This window comes from Eumetopias jubatus, unplaced genomic scaffold (genome assembly GCF_037043125.1).
Source record: "Eumetopias jubatus isolate StellerSeaLion01/CBP00866 unplaced genomic scaffold, mEumJub1_p1.0 scaffold_3, whole genome shotgun sequence".
Classification (NCBI taxonomy): domain Eukaryota; kingdom Metazoa; phylum Chordata; class Mammalia; order Carnivora; family Otariidae; genus Eumetopias; species Eumetopias jubatus.
Genome location: NW_028274809.1, coordinates 107254116 through 107272820, shown reverse-complemented (window position 1 = coordinate 107272820; position 18705 = coordinate 107254116).

The window sequence follows — 18705 nt, the reverse complement described above, 5'->3', positions numbered from 1 at the left end:
TTTTTTTTAAAGATTTTATTTATTTATTTGAGAGAGACTGAGAGATAGAGAGCACGAGAGTGAAGAGGGTCAGAGGGAGAAGCAGACTCCCTGCTGAGCAGGGAGCCCGATGTGGGACTCGATCCCGGGACTCCAGGATCATGACCTGAGCCGAAGGCAGTCGCTTAACCAACTGAGCCACCCAGGCGCCCCCCAATAGGCATATATTTTAAATAAAAAGAGGAATTTAACACCTCAGCAGTCTGTTCCTATCCCAAACTTTCTAGCTGCCCCCTCTTCTGCTCTAACACATGTCTTTGCTCACAGAAGAGATCATGTTTAAGTGGGGAGGATGGAAAACAAACTAACCCTTGCTTTTGGGAAAACACCACTAATTACATTTTGATCTGATTCATTTTTATCCTATGATAATTTAATGAAAAACAACAACACAAAAACAACTTACCAAGAAAATGAAGGACAATCCTAGGAATTTTTGGTCTTTATCAGATCACTTTCTTTACATTGTTATCTCCCTAGTGACATGCTGTTATTTTGTAAAATTTTATTAGGTTAAAAACATTACAGTTAGCACTTATATAAATATCAAGTTCTCTATCTATGGCCATCAACAAAAATAACTAGCTTTCTTTATACCTTCCATATAGTACAAGGATCCAAAAATTACATTTTGTGTACATAGCACAACAATCAATAGAACTTTGATTCCCTTCCCAACAGTACATGCAGTATGAAGAATGTGTATTTTGTCCTCAAGAAGATAGTTTGACATGGTGGCTTGGATGTCATGTAAGCCTTAGTGTAAATTTATAATCAATCCTGACCTGTTTAAGCTCTAGATCTTCCCATTTCTGAAATGGAGGTAGAATTTACGCCATAAGACTGTGGCAATATTTAAATGAGATGTACAAATAAATAGACTAGCTGAGTCTTTGGAACAGAGTGCAAACATTTGTGTTACTCATTCTACAAAGAGTGTGGTGCGGTCACTAAAGTACCAAAAAGATGTAGTGTTTTAATAATTGCCATGTCTCTCATTCCTCAAAGTATGATCAAGGGCCTGAGCTAAAATTATAATTTCAACCTATTGCAAGCTTCTCTTTAGGACCTGCAATAGTCAGTTCTGTCATTCTGGTCTGTTTAGAGCCATAAATCATTTTATACAAGAAACCAGCTGTTCTTCGCCAAAATGGGAATCACCATTGAACTTTACCGAATTGAGACAAAGTACACACTGAACACTTATTACCAGCTAGTTTTCAGCCTGACCTGAACAAGGTATGTCACATTTACCCTGTCAATAAACTTGATAAGAGTTGATTGTGCCAAATTGTAACTTATAATGGTAAAATTTCAGTCATTGTGACAGGCAGTGGTGAAATATTTTTTTAGCAGCAGGAATTTTCCTGGTGGTTCAGAAATCATACCCTGTATATGTTACAGGAAAAGCCTGAGAGATGAATCTGACTTGGTCTAGGTATCCCAGGGCAGCACTTCGTTGATGGACATACCTTGTTTGAGGTCTCCAACCCATGACATATCTGGAAAAGATCAGATCTGACATCGAATTCCCAGCTGGGTTTATATGAGAGTATTATTTAAACCAGAGTACTCTTTCAGAATTGTGGAGCAGTGTGTTATTTCCAGCAAATGTTCCATTGGTGCATCCTCTCCAGGGATCCCTTCCCCTGCTAAACTCATGATACTCCTAAAGCCTATTTGGTAATAAGAAACTGCTTGCCATTCTTGGGAAATTTGGCAAAAGATGGTGAATACTTTCAAGGAATATTTCTTTTCTGCTAGGTAGAGATCAAATGAACCTCTTCTGGGGACTGTGTCTCAAGCTCCTCAAAATGCACAAGCCTTCCTGATTCCAATTCTTTAATCCTCCATTGTAGTAACTGGTGTCTTAGTCAAAGTTAATTTTTGCTTCTAAGGGTTTTCCTAATCTGTATTCTATGGAGACCATCTTCTCTTCTGATGATGCATTCCTGGAGGTGTCAATTTCATCAGTAAAGTGACTTTTTTAAATTTAAGGATTAAGTGATGTTTATTTTAATTCCAGTATAGTTAATATTTAGTGTTATAGTAGTTTCAGATGTACAACTTAGTGATTCAACAGTTCTGTACATTACTCAGTGCTTATCATGACAAATGTACTCTTTAATCCCCATCACCTATTTCACCCATCCCCCTACTCACCTTTCCTCTGGTTTGTTCTCCATAATTAAGAGTCTGTTTTCTGGTTTATGTCTTTCTACCTTTGCTGATTTGTTTTGTTTTTCAATTCTACATATGAATGAAATCATATGGGATTTGTCTTTCTCTGATTGACATATTTCACTTAACATAATAGACTCTAGGTCTATCCACATCATTGCAAGTAGTAAGATTTCATTCCTTTTTTTATGGCTGACTAATAGTCCATTGTATGTATACACCACATCTTTTTCCATTCATCAATCAATGGACAAATGGGCTGCTTCTATAATTTGGCTATTGTACATAGTTGCTATAAACATAAGGGTGCATGTATCCCTTAGAATTAGTGTTTTTGTATTCTTTGGGTAAATACCTAACAGTGTGAATGCTGGATCATAGGGTAGTTCCATTTTTAACTTTTTGAGGAATCTCCATACTGTTTTCCATAGTGGCTGCACCAGTTTTCATTCCTACCAATAGTGTAAGAGGGTACCCCTTTCTCCACATCCTTGTCAATACGTGTTGTTTCTTGTGTTTTTTGTTTTATTGTTTTTGTTTTTTTTAGCCATTCTGACAGGTGTGAGATAATATCTCATGGTAGTTTTATTTGCATTTCCCTGATGATAAGTGATGTTGAGCATCTTTTCATGTGCCTGTTGGCCATCTGTATGTCTTATTTGGAGAAATGTCTGTTTATGTCTTCTGTGCATTTTTAAATTAGATCATTTGTTTTTGAGTGTTGAATTGCATAAGTTCTTTATTTTGGATACTAACGCTCTATTAGATATGTCATTTGCAAATATCTTCTCCCATTCCATATCATAGGTTGCCTTTTAGTTTTGCTGATTGTTTCCTTCACTCTGCAGAATCATTTTATTTTGATACAAGCCCAATAGTTTATTTTTGCTTTTATTTCTCTTGCCTCAGGAGACGTATTTAGAAAAAAGATGCTATGGCTGATGTCAGAGAAATTACTGACTGTGTTATCTTCTAGGATTTTTATGATTTCTGGTCTCACATTTAGCTATTTAATCCTTTTTGAGTTTATTTTTGTGAATGATTATGAAAGTGGTCCATTTTCTTTCTTTTGCATGTAACTTTCCAGTTTTCCCAATACCATTTGTTGAAGACTGTCTTTCTCATAGTGTATTCTTTCCTCTTTTGTCAATGATAAATTGACCATATAATTGTGGGTTTATTTTGTGTTGTCTATTGTGTTCCATTGATCTACGTGTCTATTTTTGTGTCAATGCCATACTGTTTTGATTACTAAAGCTTTGTAATATAACTTGAAATCTGGAATTGTGATACCTCCAGTTTTGTTTTTCTTTTTCAAAATTGCTTTGGTTATTCAGTATACCCATTGAGGTATGACTTATAAAGCTTGACTCATATAAATAATCTTCTTTTCCAGTTTCTCTTAAAACTGCATTACATAGCAAGCACAGCATTTTACATAATATTTTAATTTGGGATACCTTCTGAGAGCTGTTGGAGATTATAGGATTTATGGTCACTTTGGAATGGCATGGTCCTCCTAACTCATAGTGGCAAGGGACCTTAGACCTGTGAGGGATTCCTACTTAGTGGTGTTTATATGGAACAAGAATGGGTTCATAGAAAACCTGCTCATATTAACATCTGGCATCTAAACTGGATCTAGACATTTCCATGTGCCCAGTCCCGCCTTGGATGCTTGGGAGAACAGAGGTATACAGGTTGAAACCCAAACTGTTTGTAAAAAGAGAATACCCCTGAAAATAACCCTTGGGCACATGTTGCTGGTGCCAAAGGAAAAGGGTAGGTTGACCAATTTTTGGGAGGAGATGTGAAATAAATTAATTGGAAATGTTAGTAAAAGTATTTTATATTAGAGGGCTTAAAACGAGCAAAACTTATGACTTATAAACTTTTCACCAAAGTATTTCCTAAATGAGTTACTCAGAAAAAATAAATACTTTGTTTTCCCAAACTCCCTTTGGAAAAACTGGACTTTGAGGGTGTTATAGCAATATTTCCAAGTTTAAAAGTAGATAGAACATGGTTTTAAAGGGACTTAGTATTAGAGGACAAGAGTACATGGCTAATGCAGAAGAGGACAGCAATGTTGTTTATAATGTTGTGCTCATTACCACTCCAATCCAAACAGTACAGGAACCATACCGAGCTATTCCTCAGTGTCTGCTGGGGTTAAGTAGTGCCAATTGGCAGTGCAGGGAACCTACAGAGTCCTGCAAGGGGATTGATTTTTAGCTCAGACTCTCATTAAAACATGACTTTTCCAATCTGAATGCCTCCTTATTACTTCTGCGTGGGGTGAAAGAAATATATCTGTACCCACTCTAATGACTAACATCTATTACTGCAGATGAAAAATAGTTTACATGTTATAATTCCTTTAATAGTCATAAAACCACATGAGGAGGGAATCATTGCTATTCTTGCAATTGGATAGATGAGCAAACCAAAACTTTAAAAGCTTAAGTAAATTAATAGGCAACTTGGCCAAGAGCAAGAACACCACAGTGTTTTTTGCAGCCGCATTTTGAGTTACCAAGTAAAGCAAACAGATGGCTCTTCAAGACTCAGTAGAAGAATCTTAATTCCTTGGCACTTAGATGTGAGCTTTAAACAGGATGGGGGATTTTCTAGATGAGGTAAGAAATAGGCATCACAGTATTTACCTGTGAGTCTCAGGTACCAGGACTGGACAGTGACATAAGAAGTCATTCAATATCCTAATGAGACTTACATATGATTATGTAGAAAATACATTAAATTTTCATTACAGAGTGCAGAAGACAAAACTCTTTCTTTCTTATTCTAGAGTGTGGGAGACACCCCCCTACATTAAGTGGCGGAAAATTTTAGGAGGCTCTGCACATCAATTCATGATCTAATTGAACATGACCACACTCTTCAAGAGACTGTATAGCACATAAATTAAGACTGAGGGTTCTGGAAATAAATAACCCAGGTGTTGACTATTTGATTTTAGGTAAATTATTGAAACTCTTTGTGTCTCAATAATACTCCTCCAAACTTGGTTCAGAGAAATATGTCTTAATCAATTTATTCCTATAGATATCACATGTCAGACAAGCTCTTTAAGGACATCTCTGATAGACAGAGCTCTCAGGTCAATTAATCTCTAGGCTCTAGAGATTAATGCCACACAGTTTCACACAAGAGGCACTTGCCTAACCTAAATCAAATATGCTTGTGGGAGGGAGATTATCCAATTCTGTTTTAATATTTTCAGTGCTTCCTATGTTTTGGCAAGATGATTTCCACCTATGACATAGATCGGCTTCAGCAACTCGGCTCAGGGTGAAGGTATCAAAATTAAAAAGGGTATATTGAACAGAGATACAGTGTGTTGACTTGGAAAGATTAATATCTGTGGCTTCCAAGCAAAGTGTTTGATGAAAACATTACTCAATCTCTTTCAACCATAGCTTCCTCCCCAAAGATTTAGATTTCGTACCTACATCTTCAACTCAAAACTTACATACACACACCCATACACACACACACACACACACACACACACACACACCTTGCCAATATTGATTTAACATTTTCCTAAAAATGAAAATTCAATTTCAATAGTCCCATCATTCAATATAAATCAAGAACCTCTGGTGGAGCACTGGGTGTTATGCACAAACAATGAATCATGGAACACTACATCAAAAACTAATGATGTAATGTATGGTGATTAACATAACAATAAAAAAATGAAAAAAAATAAAAAAAATAAAATCATTGATCCAGGTAAATATATGACACACACACACACACACACACACAAAGAACCTTCTGGAAATTATGCAATACTAGCTGTGCTTTGGACTAAATCATGAAAAAGTCCAAGTCCTCCTTTATGTGATAAAATCATTGAACTTAAATTTATTATGGTTCAGCTGAAGCAAAAGTAACCCAAGTACATGGCAGGAATGGCAAATTAACACACAGAACCAGATAGAGGGTAAACTGGAAATCAACAGGGAACTAAAAGACAACTAACAAAAAATGAATTATCTTGGCAAATGGGTAAGTTTGAGATTCTGAAATAAAATGTGTAATGTGGGCATACTGATGCCCAACATAACATCAGGAGACAGTATTTGCTGAATTTTTCCATGTAGCCCCAATTGAAGCATAATGATTAGCTTAGCTGAAATTTAACTAGCTTAAAACAGAATAAAATAAACATATCCATTCACAATTGTAATTCAAAATTCTTCCTCTGCCTGGTGAGTGAGGCCTGACTTAGACCAAATGACATGAGAAGAATGTTGATTTCATTCCTTTTATTACAGTACAGCTCCCTGGGGCAGGTCTGGCTGGTGAAAATTCATGTAAGCTGATACAGAGTGAATTCTTATTTGTGAGGCATTAATAATACATTAGGAAGACAAAGGAATACTCCAAACAATAAACTCTAACAGCCCTGAACCGTGTTGTAATGCAAGTCTGCCCCCAGGCCAAGTCACACCGTAGTTCCTTCTTGTCACTGAACTCTTTCCATTATTCTTAGTAAACTTCCTCTGTTGGGACAGGACTTGTTTCAAGAGTTTGGATTGTGTTTCAAAACTTGAACTGTCTTGATATGAACACCAACAGAAAGTGTGATATTTTTTACTGTGTAAACATTTATGATGGGTTGTTCTTGTCTCTTTATAGACATGTGACTGGAGGGTTTCAAGATGATGCTAGAGACTGCAGGCTAAGTCCTAATTTTCTGTGTCTCAGATTTTGGTCTTTTAGGGGATTGATTTGTTAACCGAATCATGTACATATTTGTAAAGAAAATGAGAAAAGGCAAAAAAAACCAAAATTAACCTAAGATGACCCTATAGACAGAAATAAACATTTTGGAAAAAGCAATGGGGTCTTTATTATTTTAATTGAGCGTTTTTTAAAAGACAGTTGCCTTATGGATCATAAAAATGCCTACATGGTGGGCACCTATGAAAATGTTTATAGAGCATTTCATACTGATTAACAGTGTGAGTTTGTACTCTAGGACTGCTAGTTTCAAATCACAACTTCACTCCAAGTGAGTTAACATTTCTGTGCTGGCTGCCTCATATGTAAAGAGAGAATACCTATTTTAGGGGCCCCTGGGTGGCTCAGTCAATTAAGCATCTGACTCTTGGTTTCAGCTCAGTTCGAGATCTCAGGGTCAGGAGATCAAGCAGGGCCTCGGCCTCAGGCTCTATGCTCAGCAGAGTCGGCCTGGGATTCTCTCTCTCCCTCTCCCTCTGCCTCTCCACACCCTGCTCTCTCTCTCCCTTTCTTTGTCTCTCTCTCTCTATATATATATCTCCCCCTCATTCTCTAAAATAAATAAATACATCTTAAAAAAATAAAGAATATCTATTTTATAATTGTGTTTTGCTTGGCAAATTGTATGTACCCAGTAAGTGTTGGATACTATTACTGTTGTGTGCTTTTATTTTGCTATTTTTCCTTAGTTTTAGGATGACCAATTACTACATTCAAGCTTATATGATATCTTAGTGTTCTGCTTAAATAGTTCCAGTATCTGTATACAAAAATGTGTTAATGAAAATGAGAGCTGTTAGTAAGTTTGAGACATCTATTTACTGTATTTTCTTTTATGACACCTTGAGACATGGCAGAGTAGAGAGACAACTTTGAAGACGAGCCTAAATATGAATCCCAAATTTTCCATTTACCAACTCTGTTACATCAGGACAGTTGTTCTACTTCTCTTGGGGTAAAGAAGGCAGAAAACGACAAGATCTGCCTTCCTCCATGAAAACAATAGTAATGAACACCAATAAACCCATTTATCTTAGAGTATGAGAGTTGATGCGGATAGACTATATAGGCCTACTGAACATCACATTTTCCTTAATTGGCCTCAGTCTAGGGTCTCATAATAAAGCCCCACTGATTCTGACAGAGCCTTCCAGAATCCTCATTCACTGTGTCTTTCCTTTCTCCCTTTTTGTCCTCTACCCTTCCTCTAATTCTATAAAAATTTTGTGCTTTTCCCTTTAGGAATCTAACTCTGTGAAGAACAAAGTGACAAATATTAAGCTTACTTAATACCTTAAAATGAATTCTGCTTAGCTTCATGACAGCACTTTTCACCTTGTATTCAAGCCCTGTTTCCATATTTTGCATCCTCAGTATAATTTGATATATTCTGCACAAAATCTACAGCAGTTAACATAGTGACACCTTATAGTCAGAAATCCTATAGATACACATATTTATTGAGAAAAATCAGTTATTGATCCTACTGAAATCTGAGGAAGAAAAGAAAAAAAATACCCACAGTAATTATTTAGGACATGATATATGAGTAACTGACCTGTTAATTCCAGCTTATGGTGTAACATAAATGATTCTAATAACTGGACCTGTTCCACGCACAGTTGAAGTCAAATATATGTGAAACATCTGTTAGGTTCTGAGCTCTCTAGTCAACCCAAAGCTCAGAATAACCTCTTTACTCAATAAGCAGATGGCACTAGTTTGCTTGAGAGGGTGGTACACAAATGGTCCTATTTTGACTAGGATTAAGACAAATTGAAGAAACTGGTTAATATTAGCTCAAAAGATAAGTGATCACAGCAACAAAAATAGGATATGCAAACATCAAATTTCTCTAGTTTAGATTTAAAATCTAAATGAAGCAAGTGAGAGATGAGACATCCATGAATTTCTCAGGTTATTAAGGCAAACAATAGAAACAACATGCTCAGGCTCTTAAACATGCTCTTGAAATTATCCACTAATGATCATTGGCACTGGGAGCCCAATTCTTGTACTGTTTTGTTTCTGTTTTTTACTTTTAATTTTCTTCCTTCATAAGACTGTAACTCAGTAGGGAAATAAGAGGGTATGGTTTCATTAAATTTAAAAACACTGAGTGGAAAAGAAAAACCCTAAATTAACCCCTTGTAAGAGCAGCAGGGTTTTTGTCACATAAAATTGGTTTTCAACCCAGATTGCACCACTTTATAGCTGCCAGACCTTTGGTATATTAAATGACATTTCTTTTCTCACTCAACTACTGTAATGTTTAATATGGAACAGAGGGGAAGAACATAAACTTTGGATTAGGAAAGACTAGAGTGTGAAGCCTGTTTGACTAGTGACTTGGGAAAATAATATACTCTGTGGAGCCACTGTTGTAAAAGGAGACAATAAATCTGGTAGAGTTGTTCTGAGCAGTAAATAAAATATAGGAACACAGGGATTGGCTCACAATGTTTACTTCATAAACCAACCCTTTTCATTCCCACTCAGTCCCTCCATCCCATCTGATCCCTCACCCAAACTATACTGTTCCCACAGTGAGCTTTTATCAAAGGGATCTCAAATGGCATGGGTAAATGACCACCCCATGCCCATGGGTCCTCTGTTCACACTGTGTTGGAGATCACTGGCAGATGATTGCTCTGTGTCTAGATATGAAATAATTATCTGTAAATGGATCTTTATGTGGAGGAAGATTCAATTGGGCAAATTACTATTGAACAAGAAGATATATCTTTCTTTGGAAAAACCTTCACACTCACAACCACAGCCACACAAACATTCACAGAGACTTTAGGAAGAGGATAGTTAAACTAGTACATACAAAAATCTTAGTGTGGATACCAGGGATGCATGGATGAACAAATGGAGAAAGAATGAGGCAATAGAAAAAGCAGGATCTGCAGATTTGAGGGCTTACGTTCTGTCCACACTTCTGTTGTATGTTTCTTCAGTACCCTCTTCTCGCGCCTCCTGGGCATCCTCATGTTCACATGAGTCCCTTTAACTTCAACACCGATGCTGCAAAGTGCAAACAACATTCCACCACCAAATTACTCTGTGTCTCCTTGCACTGTTTCCATGTTTACATTTCTTCTCTGAAACCTCCTTCACTCTAGTGCAGGTCTGTTGTCTGTTATTATTATTACAATAAAATAATCCACACACGATTTATTTCCTCGTGAGAATGAGAATGATGTCTTTCCATTCAGCACCAAGAAAGCAGAACTCAGGAAGAAAGAAATAATTTTCCTTTAGTTATTATTGCTGATTAGTACAAGCACACTGAGTGATTGACTACTCCCTGTCGGGCTCAATGATAAATTGAGATGAGAATTGTTACTTTCATAATGATTCCACATACTTCTGACATATGTGCACACAACAAAAAATCAAGTAACAATACCAGACAATGTAACCAGATAGTAACAGAATAAACCATGGTTAACTGTTGGATAAATGGCATAGAGATAACACTTGCTTTAGGAATTCATAAAAGGAAGAATTCTGGTATGGCACAGACTGGCCAAAACAGATGAAATTTGAATAGGAGCTTTTGGACAATTTGCAGAATGAAGAAAAGATGGGGAGTCATCCCAGTTGGGAAAACTATTTGAGCAAAGTTACAGTAGCCAGAATAAAGAAGTTGTCTCTGGGGGCAATGAGTAAACAAATTTGCCTTCGGGAGGAGCAGGTTTGAGAAACTAGGGGAAAGAGAAAGGCTAGTGTAACAGCCAAGGATGTGTATGCCAAGCAAAATAATTTGCTGTAAATAAGCAAAAAATAATTTATAAAATAGGCAAAGAGGAATACAATATTAATATATGGGTACATTTAAAAATAAATTAGGTTTTTAGAGCAATGAACTATATTGTAAGATAGCATAATGGTTGTTACTTGAACTTAAACATTTGTTAAAACAGAACTGTACAACACACAAAATAAAAATTAATGTAAACAATGAATTTAATTTCCTAAAGACAAATCAATATTGATTCATTAATTGTGAAAAATATAGCACATCAATGCAAGATATTAATAATAAAGGAAGCAAAAGGCAGAGTAAGAGGGGATCAATGGGAACCAGCTTAACATCTGTTCAATTTTCTGAACAGTTTTAAACCTAAAACTACTCTACAAATAAACTTTACTAATTTAAACAGAATTATATTTATAAAGGGAAGGCAGCATCTGAGAGTCCATATAACTTCCCAAAGCATTCTATTTCATATAATTCCAAAAATCTAATCAGAGTCATGTGACCATTCTGTAGCTTCAAAATTATGCCTGGCACACTCCAGATTTTCTCTCCTTCACAGAGTTTTGCAAACTTTTTATCTATTTTTTGGGAATTCCCTTGATTTTTAGACTAAGATCCTGCACTTAACTGATCATTTTGTTTGCTTCCATGAGTTGTTTTCTTGGTTGAATTACCAAGCTACATGGTGTGTTCTATTTGGGGGCAGGGGTTGTCATAATGTGTGGCCTTTTTGTGATTTTAATAACAATCTTACATAATAGTCCTGGGATTGTTTATAATCTTTCAATCTAGAAAAAAATTAATGAAGTATACTCAAATTAAAAAATGCAAAAAAAAGGGAAAAATAAAGGGGGGGATCGGAGGGGGAGACGAACCATGAGACACTATGGACTCTGAGAAACAAACGAGGGCTCTAGAGGGGAGGGGCATGGGGGGATGGGACAGCCTGGTGATGGGTATTAAGGAGGGCACATACTGAATGGAGCACTGGGTGTTATAAGCAAACAATGACTCATGGAACACTACATTAAAAATTAATGATGTAATGTATGGTGATTAACATAATAAAATAAAATTTGAAAATGCAAAAAATATTAATAAGTCATAATAGATTTTCAAAAAAATAATAAAAATAAATAAACTATTACTGCCCATCTGGGGTGTTGTTTAAATTTATATAAGTAGATACTAATTTTTTGTGTTAAGGCATTATTTCATACTATGATGTTTTAAAAATGCATCTTTCCTTTGAGTCCTAAAATTAAAGGAATAGTTTATACCTTGGTGAGGGATTTCTGTAACAGATTGCTTTACACAGGAACTTTGTTATGTCTTTCCTTGAAAAGTGTTATGGTGTAGCTAATAAAGAAACAGGAGAGATGGGAGGGAACATTAGTTTTGTTTTTCTGTTGTAGGTGAATTATTATAAGCTCAATGGTTCAAAACAACACAAATGCATTTTCTTAAAATTCTGAAAGTCAAGTGTTCAAAGTGAGTCTTAGTAAAGGGCTAAAATCAAGACATTGGCAGGACTTCATTACTTCTACAGGCTTTAGGGGAAAATCTGTTGCCTTGCTTTTTCTAGCTTTTGGAGGGAACTCATGTCCCTTGGCTTGGAGCTCCTCTCTCTATCTTCAAATTAGATCACTCCAATCTAAGTTTTCATTATTGCATTGCCTTGTTTGACTTTGATCTTTCCTGTCTCTCTCTTATAAAGACCCATGTCATTATATAGAGTCAATGTGAGTAATCCAGGATAATTTCCCTATATCAAGCTCTTCAATTTAATCACATCTTCCAAGTCGCTTTTTCCAAGTCTCTTTCTGGGAATTGGATCCATGGATATCTTTGCGGGTTCAGTATTCCAGCTACTACAGAGGTTACATCAGAAAGTGAGTGCAGGGGCGCCTGGGTGGCTCAGTCGGTTAAGCGACTGCCTTCGGCTCAGGTCATGATCCTGGAGTCCCGGGATCGAGTCCCGCATGGGGCTCTCTGCTCAGCGAGGAACCTGCTTCTCCCTCTAACCCTCCCCCCTCTCATGTACTCTCTTTCTCTCTCTCATTCTCACTTTCTCAAAATAAATAAATTAATTAAAAATAAAAAGAAAGTGAGTGCAGATGACTGACGTATAGAAGAAGAGAGTTGGGGATTTAAAAGATAGAAGGAAATCTTGAAAATGGGAAAATAAAGACAAAATGTATCAATAAACCTAAGTACACACTTAATGTGGAGGGTTTATTTTTAATGAAATCTATGTTTAAGAAGATCCTTGCAAACCTGCCATTTGAAATATACAAAATATAGATTTTTAGGTACCTCTGTTGCACTTCCCTGGCAATTGTGATAATTAATGTGGAAATTCATTTTCAATTTTAGTTTGTCATGCAGCTCTACAATTTGTGAAGGATTTGTAGGAGAAAGTACTAAATAATGTGATTTGACTGTATTATGCAAATGAGCCCTTCATTTCCTGTCTATGTTCAACTTAAGAACAGAAAAGTTACACATTACTTCAAAAGATTTAGTGTAAATTTTTTTGTTAGTTTTCCCCAACAAAGAGATGATTATATTAAACATGGTGTAAGTAAAGTTTCTATTCCAAAATATCAGGGTTACTAGGAAGTTGCTATTTTGAACAAATGGTGGTGTTGTTTTATTTCAAACAATGATTTTGAGTGGAGAGACACAGGTAGGTTGGAATCATGCCTTGGCTACTTAGTAATCATTTAATCCGAGTCTCAATTTTCTCATTTAACAAATGGTATACTAATGCCTTCCTTATTAGTACTTTTGATAATAAATGAAATAATATGTAAAATGCACCTGAGATATAATAGTAGCCATTACTTTTTGACTGATCCCTCATGGCTCAGTATATGGCAATTAGAGTTAAGTAAATACATGATATTAATTCATCTAAAATCCATTACTGGATATCTGCAGTATGTTGGGAATTGAGATGGAGCTGGTGAAACAAAGAATACGTGTCATGAGGAAAGAGCTCAGTCTTCCTTGCCCATGCTGAGCTCCTAGTACTTAGCAAAAGTAGGTTTTCATTTAGTGTTCATTTAATTAATCCGTGGATGAATAGTATGCAGCTTGTTCAATCAAAATTCTCATCATCTTCTTACTAAGGTAAGGGAAAATAAAATGAAATAAGTGGTTATAACAAAATTAGAAGTTTGTATTTCAAAGGAACATTGAGAACTTTGGGGACCTAGAAGGGAAGAGTTACTGGGAGAAAACTAAGTTGTGATTTCCTACCAGGTACAAAGTTGGCGAAGTCATTCCAGGGAACTAGAACATTATATGTGTAGGAAGGAGAGAATGGAAATATGATCTGGGAGATAAGGGAGATTTTAAAAGGTTTACACTGGACATCAGAACAAGAGGCAGAGTAGACAGTTCCAAGTATCCATCTCTCCATCAAAGAGACAGACTGAACTATAGAACTAATTGTTTCACAATTAAGGAAAACAAGTCTATAGTATCCAAGTGAATTCTGAATCTAGGAAAAGGCAACTTTAAAATGGTAGGAAATTTGTGGCATTTTTACTTGTCTTTGCCCTACCCCTTGTCAGGCTCACAGTGATCTTGAAGAGGGTGGACCACAGTCCCAGCGTGGGACCCTGGTCCCTAGTTCCTCCAGGAACAAAGCTGACCCCATGTGCAAGGAATTAAGGTTCTGTTTTGTTTTTGTCTTTCTAGTCTAACCTGTCTAAAACTACTAGAAAGACTGATGCTAGGTGCTCATATCCCATTTTACATATTTTAGAACTTACCCAGGGCAGAAAAGCAGCAGGCATTTCTTGAAAGTATGGTAAAGTAAGCAAGAAGCTTATAGCTTCCTAGGGCAAAAGATCAGGGTTGAGGTATACAATAGAATGCCAAAGGCCTGGAAGAAAAAGCTGGAGAGACAGTTTCTTTGAGAAATTAGGACATTTAAAAGCACTTATGAATAGTGGGGAATTAAAACAAAACAAAACAAAAAATATGCATGCCCAATGGCAAGATGAATGTTTAGAAAAGACCTAAGGACACCTTAAACTTTCACCTCTGGGTGATTTCTAAGCAAAGTGCAAGCAGGAAATGAAGACTAAAGCAGAGTTATAAACAATTTGGCTAGGCACTGAAGGAAAGCTCCAGCATAGAAAAAAGCTGTAAAGACTGAGAGAAGTTTTTGTTTGTTCATTTTTGTTTTCCTTCTTTCTTCCTTTCTTTATTTTTCTCTTTTATTTTTTCTCCCTCTGTTATTTGCTTTTTGACTCTTAGTTTTTGAGGAAATTTCTCTTAAAAATGAGGAGACATTGCAGACACCATACCAAAGAAAACAAGCTTAAAAAAAATAGTTTAGAAAAGTCACTAAATAAGAAGAACCTATAGAGAACAATAAAAACAATAAAAACAAACTGTAAGATTTCCAGAATTACATTAACATCCAAAATGTTAAAGACACAGATGTAGTGAAAAGAAGGGCCGTATGTACCCCAATGTTCATAGCAGCAGTGTCCGTAATAGCCACTGTGGAAAGAGCCGAGATGCCCTTCAACAGATGAATGGATAAAGAAGAAGTGGTCCATATATACAATGGAATATTACTCAGCGTTCAGAAAGGATGAATACCCAACTTTTGCATTAACATGGATGGGACTGGAGGAGATTATGCTAAGTGAAATAAGCAGAGAAAGTTAATTATCATATGGTTTCACTTATTTGTGGAACATAAGGAATATCATGGAGGACATTAGGAGAAGGAAGGGAAAAATAAAGGTGGGGGAATTGGAGGGAGAGATGAACCATGAGAGACTATGGACTCCGAGAAACAAACTGACGGTTTTAGAGGGGAGGAGGGTAGGGCGATGGGTTAGCCTGATGATGGGTATTAAGGAGGGCAGGTACTGCATGGAGCACTGGGTGTTATACAAAAACAATGAATCATGGAACACTACGTCAAAAACTAATGATGTATGGTGACTAACATAATTAAATTAAAGAAATGTCCTATTTTCAACAAAAGTTATGAAGCAAAACATGCGAAGACACAAGAAAGTAAGGCCCATTCACAGGTGAAATTAGCAAAACTATCCTTAAGGAAGCATTGACTTTGATATTAGATACATATTTTTTAAAGATTTTATTTATTTATTTGAGAGAGAGTGATAGAGAGAGCCCAAGAGGGGGTAGGGTCAGAGGAAGAAGCAGACTCCCTGCTGAGCAGAGAGCCCAATGTGGGACTCGATCCCGGGACTCCAGGATCATGACCTGAGCCGAAGGCAGTCGCTTAACCAACTGAGCCACTCAGGCGCCCTTAGATACATATTTTTAATTAAGCATCTTATATACACTCAAAGTTCTCAAGAAAACTGTGAGCCAATTGATTTTTGACAAGGGTGTGAAGACCATTTGATGAGGAAAGAGTCATTTCATCAACAAATGGTGCTGGGACAATGGGATAGCCACCTACAAAGCAATGGAATTGAACTCTGACCTCACACCACATACAAAAAAAAAATTAAAAAATGGACCAGAAAAAAAAATGGATAAATTGGACATCATCAACATTTAAAACTTTTGTGCATCAAAGTGCATTATCAAGAAAGTGAAAAAGCCTTCTATAAAAGGGAAGAAAATATTTGCAAATTATAAATACTGTAAGGGTCTAGTATTCAGCATATATAAAAAATTCTTATAACTCAACAACAAAAAGACAAGTGACCAAAACTTTTTTAAATGGGCAAATGTCTTGAAGTTCCTTAGAAAACATATTTGAATGGCCAACAAGCATATGAAACTTAACATCTTTAGTCATTAGGAAAATGAAGAGCAAAACCACAAGTAAGTTCCACTTTACAGCAGTAGGAAAGCTTTAATTAAAACAAACAAAAGGGAAAATAACAAGTCTTGGTGAAGATGTGGAGAAATTATAATCCCCATACATTGCTCTTGGGGGATGTAAAATGTTTTTTTCTGCAGGAAACATGTGATTCCTTGAAAAGTTAAACATAGAATTATCTGACCCAATATATGTACTCCTGAGTATATACGCCAAAGAATTGAAAACAGGTACTAAAACAAATACCGGTGCACACATATTCATTGGCTGACATGGACTCAATCCCAGGACTCCGGGATCAAGACCTGAGCTGAAGGCAGACACTCTGATTGAACTACCCAGGCATCCCTTTGCTGTGTTACTTGACACAAAAAGATGTATGAGTTATATTTTCTTTGTGATTTCCCACTTTTATGAAAATAAAATAAACCTCTTTCAGTACTTTAAAAATTTCTACTATTTACTATGAACATTTTCATACCTGTTTTGAGGATTTTGTTGCTCAGCTTTATTTGATATATTTTCCCATCCTTTTTTAACCATTTTTTTTAAATTTTAGGTATATCACTAAAGAATCACATAGATTATCTTGTTTCAAATGTCCCTAGATGTGCTTCCTTCCTACAAGACATGAGTCATGGAAATATTTAACACCCATGTCCATGAGAACCCGGACTATAAAAAAATACTTTACTGTAAGAACTCTACTCTGCAACAAGTGAACTGCTATATTAAGTGTCACGACTAATGCAAGATATTTGTTAAAACTTTAGAAAAGACAGTGAAAAAAATTCAAAACCCTCATCTGGGAAAACAAACAAACAAACAAACAAAACAACTTCAGAAAGTGATTGTAATGTTTACTTTGCTACGATATCCCTCAATGAGGAAATCTTTAAATTCCATCCCCAAATGGATTTGATATTCTGGTTTAGCTTGGGAGAATATCTCAACGAAAGGACATAATTAGCATATTTGTTAGAGGAATTCTGTCCACCAGATGACTTGCATCTTTCTTTATATTTCAGATATGCTGAGTTCAGTTGGCCAATGTCTGCTTTGTTTTGATTGCCTTGATATCCCTGATACACTTACTATTGGAATTTTACATGAGAGAATCATATTTTTTACCTTGATTGAATCATACATGAGCATGGTCATATTGCTTTGGTCAATAAAAATTAATAGAACTAACATATACCACTTCTAAGCAGAAGCTATAAGTTCTATTGCATCATTGAATATTTCTTTTCTTACCATACTGATCTGTCCCAGATTAAGGCAATTCTATTAGATTACATACCAGACTGAAGAAAGTATACAACTAACAACTACCCTTTATGCACATGTGATATGATAAAGAAATGCATTGTTATATGCGCTGAGAATTTGGTGTTGGGTTTGGTTTTGTTATGTAACTTTGGTACCAAAGACTGAAGCCAATACAGAAATCATTACTATAAAAAGGGTTTTACTGGTAACAACAAGAGGTAACAACTACAAAGTAAAATACGTAACTCTTGTTTCAAGGCCAGAAAAAGGCATGCTGAAAAACCAATTATTGGAAACTGGCAAAAAGACAACTCACATTAGGAAGTGGTGAAATATTTGGGTATCACTAGCAGTACTGTGGAGACATTTAATGTACTAAATAAAATGTGTGTGTTTTGACAAAGAGTTCCCCAACTCAGTTATAGACATGACTTGAATGCTATCAGTTGCCTTGACGTTATTTTTTTCAAGAAACAGAAAAACTCAGAAAAAAAATTGGCATATAATTAAGCAGAAATTACAAGGAACACAGACTTTAGACTTATAGACTGGAAGATGGAACTGATTTTCAGTTACAATTGGTAAAAGATAAAACTAGGAATGTCCTTAAGCAACAAAGTAGTATTAAAACCAAGCTTTATGTAAAGGACCAAAGCAAAAGTATTGTAATCACAACTGTTGTTAAAGATGTTTGAATTTACTAATATAATATTTAAAAAATCACTCAGAGGGAAAAGAAAAGCAAACAACTAACATGTGCCTTTCTCATAGAATTTTGATACATTCAGTGTTCTTGTAACTAAACCTGGAGTGAGAGGCAGGTCTAGAAAGGAAG